This window comes from Choloepus didactylus, chromosome 20 (genome assembly GCF_015220235.1).
Source record: "Choloepus didactylus isolate mChoDid1 chromosome 20, mChoDid1.pri, whole genome shotgun sequence".
In the NCBI taxonomy this organism is placed as follows: domain Eukaryota; kingdom Metazoa; phylum Chordata; class Mammalia; order Pilosa; family Megalonychidae; genus Choloepus; species Choloepus didactylus.
Window position 1 is genome coordinate 4,935,339 of NC_051326.1, and position 4,059 is coordinate 4,939,397.

Below are 4,059 nucleotides of genomic sequence, written 5' to 3' on the forward strand. Positions count from 1 at the left end.
GATGGTAGCGGCTGCTGGATTGGAGAGAATCCTGAGGCTGTGCAGCAACTGTGTTCTAGAACAGGCCAAAACCAGGCTACAACAAGGAATTGCCACTATAACGAGCCGATTGAAGAATCAAAGCTAACATTACATTATTGATGCTGAAATGCAGCCACCATGCAAAATTTCAACAACATAGTATAAACAGTCAAAAGCAAAAGGCCAACACATACTCAAAAATGTTCTCAAACCACTCTGTTCCCCAAGGTAACCAACTTAACTGTTTGGTAGTAGCCTTCTCAAACTTCTGCTTCACGTTTACACATGAATACCTGTGCATATGCAGATAAGTTGATATTCAGTATTTCAATGTGATTATGTTATATGTAATGCTCTATAACTTGCTTTTTATTTCATATATTAGAGATGTTTTCATGTTAGTACATATAGATGCACCTAAATACCTAAATATTTTTAAATGTTACATTTTATTCTATGATACAGATTTATCACTCACAGTTTAACCAATTTTTTAAGACAGATTAGGTCTGTTTTCAATGTGCCGTACTGCAAAAAATGCTGCAGAGAATATATATATATATATATATATTTCTTTGTGCAATTATGTTTTTCTCTAGAATACTATTTTCATTATAATTGCTGTTTAATAAATTACCACACAGCTCTGCAGCTGCAAACAATGATTTTACTAAACTCACTGATTCTGAGGGTTTGGAATTTGGTATGTGCAAACCTAGGACAGCTTGTCTGTTCCACTATATCTGGGGCTGGACGTTGGAATTATGTGGCAACTCCTGCGGTAGACATTTCCCACGTATACTTCCAGATCCTTGGCACTCCTCATCACCGAGATGTGTTCAGGTAAAGCTATGAACTTGGTGTAAAAAATCAAAACCACTTTAATTTTGGATGATGTATTTTTTTCAGATGCCTTCAGTTGCTTTTCAGGGCTTATATTTCCTCTTCTTATTTCAATATTTTCTTTGGTAATTTATCTTTGGTTATAGAGGCAGCATGATCTAGAGGAAATAACATGGGTTCAGAGTAAATCCTAAGAACAACCCTTGGCTCCTGTCCTGCCTACAGGGTTGCCTAATGTTTCTGAGTATCAGTTGCCCCAATTAAAAAAAAAAGGAATAATAATTCCTGCCTTGTGGGGTTATTGTGAGAATTAAGTAAAATAATGTACGTAAAAAGACAGCCGAGTGAGAAGTGTGCTTTCTTCTCTGCACAGCTCACTGGACTGCAACCCTGTCTCTGCTTGTTCCCAATTCCTCCCAGACTCCAAAAATATCTGTGCAGATGGCTGTTTCAGAACCTGGGGAAACATATAGGCATTTGCAGTGGTAGGTCCAGCTACTGGATGATGTTTAGATAAAAATAACCCTACTGAAAATCAGATTTATTACTTGAATTAATAAAAGAGAGGCATTTCTGCAAGTTCTAAAAATATTACACAGAAATCATGCCCTTTCAGACTCCCAATGCTGAGTAAGGTAAACCCAGCCTCTCGGTTTAATAGGCTACCGGTAAGTCCCTTATGCCAATGGGAAACTTAGCTGGTGCTGAGATATTTTTAACTGGTCCGAGCAAGCACATCTTCATTTGCATCCAGCAACATGTAACCTTGGCAACAGCTTGTATCTTTGGAGTCCTGTTCATTTAACGCAAATGAAGCTCCAGTGATGCACCAGGAATCTGACGACAGAGCTCAGCGTGACCAAGTGTGCGTCTGAGGCCTCCAGGCCCCTTGCCAGCCCACCAGGATTCTGATTTTCCTGTCATCAGCACCAATCGGAATGGCACAAGCAAATTATTCTAGAGCATTGATTTTTCATGTTTAAATACTTTTAAGTAACATTTAACTGCCACTCTCTTATAAATGGCCTGATGTCTGTGGGAAGCTTTAGAGTGTTGTGTTAAGAGCTTAGGTTTCATATTTCGACAGAGTGAAAAATGTGGCCGAACTTCTTTTGAACTAGGACCTCAGGGCAGTTACCTGCTACCTCTGAGCCACAGCGTCCTCTGCTACAGAGATGCAATCATTACGTTGATGATTTTCCTCCTTGCAAAGTTGCATTAAATAACATAAAACTTGAAATTGAGTTTAAAGAGATATGAGATACACTCATTAGAGAGAATGCATTTACAGTTTGCTGCCCCCCAACCCCCACCTGGTCTGCCTGCCTCGTGCCTGGCGTGTTCTGAACTGACCCCGAGTTCCTCCGATGGGGATGGAGATAGAGGTGGGGAGATCGAGCTCCCTGAAGGCTGGGGCCTGCCACCCTTTGCAGGTAGCATGTGGTTCGTATCGCTGTTCTCGAGCAATTTACAGATGTGCATATGTGGACTTGTTTGCAGATGTGGGTGAGCAAGAAATTGTCCTTTTCCCCCAAAAGTAGAGCAACACAACACAGCAAAACCTGAGTGACAGAGGGCTCTATGAGTCCTGTTTGAATGGTTGAAGCTCCCCCAGGACTTTTTTCTCTGCCGTTCGCCTCCCCCTGCCACGGCCATGGCTAAGCCTTGTTTGCCTATAGTGTGTGAATAAGTGAATCCGTGAGTAGATTTTGCCATTGGGTACAGATTCCTGGCCATGGGCTCACACTTGGTTAAAATGGTATGTAAACTATGGATTGGAACAGATGGCTCAAGGATAGAAATGGCAGCAGGCATGAGCATCTCTGAGTCTGTCTGTCTATCTGGGTCCAGGAGTCCGGGCACATAACCTTGTGGACTAAAGTTTGTGGCAGGTATGGAAGTTGTGAGTTCAGATGACTGTGTCTGTATATGTGTGTGCTAGTACATTTTTGTTGCGCCATTTCTGTGTGCTTGCTGTTGGGTAAGAGGACGGGAGCAGCTGAGAATTAGGCGATCGTGTATTCACTTGTCGCAGAGACTGGGGCCGAGCAGGCCAGGCTTTGGGTCTGCGGGGGCCGGTTGGGTCAGCGGCCGATGACTCCAGGCAGGACGGGCCCACACTGGCCTTGCCCGTGTGCTGTGAGCAGGGCTGTGGCAGCTCCCCTGGCCGTGGTCCTCAGGGGGCAGCTCGCCTGGTCTCATGGCCGCACACCTTCAGTCGCAGAGGCTGCTGCCTGTCTCCATCACATCGTCTACGCGGTTCCCCTCTGGTGCCTGTCCATGTCCTTTCGTCCCACCCGGGAGGGCACCGACCGGGTGTGCTCCTCCTGGCACAGTTTAGTGGGCACATCCCTGTCCGACTGGTAATGTTTCTGTGCTCTGGAATGTCCACAGGGGATTGGGAGACCGTTTCCCTCCAGCCGGCTCACATCACACGGGAGGGCCGCACACCCCAGGACGGAGCCCTGGCCTGCCCCAGGCCCCTCGGGAGTGGGGAGCCCGGGGATCCCAGGTCTCCCGGCCCAGGAGCTTTCAAAGGCCCCCTCCTCCGCGAAGCCTCCCTGACCTGCCTCTCTGTGCTCCTGGAGCACATCGGGCCTCACTCTGCGGTTTGCAGAACGCTTTAACGAGCACACTTACACTCGTGCCCACATGTGCCCCGCGTGGTGGTTTCTCAGCTTCTCCGAGGACCGACCCCAAGGCTGCGGGGGGTGGGAGCAGGTGGAGCCAGAGGCTCAGCTCGAGGTCCGTCCTGACCCCAGGCTTGTTAATTCTCACATGCAGCCCCCGGCAGACTCGGAGCTCCTTGAGGGCGGAAGCCACCGCCGGCGCCTCGGCGCATCCTCACCTGGTGCTCGGCCGGGCCTGGGGTCTGGGGGTCTCGGGGGGTGGCCTTGGCAGTGCACTGTGCCAGGGGGCTGAGTGTGCAGGTGGCTTACTGGGGTGCACCCTCGGAATGGACTCCTGTGGAGAATGAAGGACACGGGATTAGGCCGGGGGACGTGAACCACCTCGTAGTGGCAGGAGAGGCCTCAGCTGACCCAGGGCGTCCTGGGGGCAAGTAGCCCCCCAGGGTTGTTTTAAAGAGAGTAGAGGGGATGGGGTCTCTCCACCCTGTGGCTGAGCGGTCGGTGGATGTGGCTGCTGCCAGGAGCCCTGTGGCCTCGCGTGGGGTCCCCTAGGGTGAGGCCACTT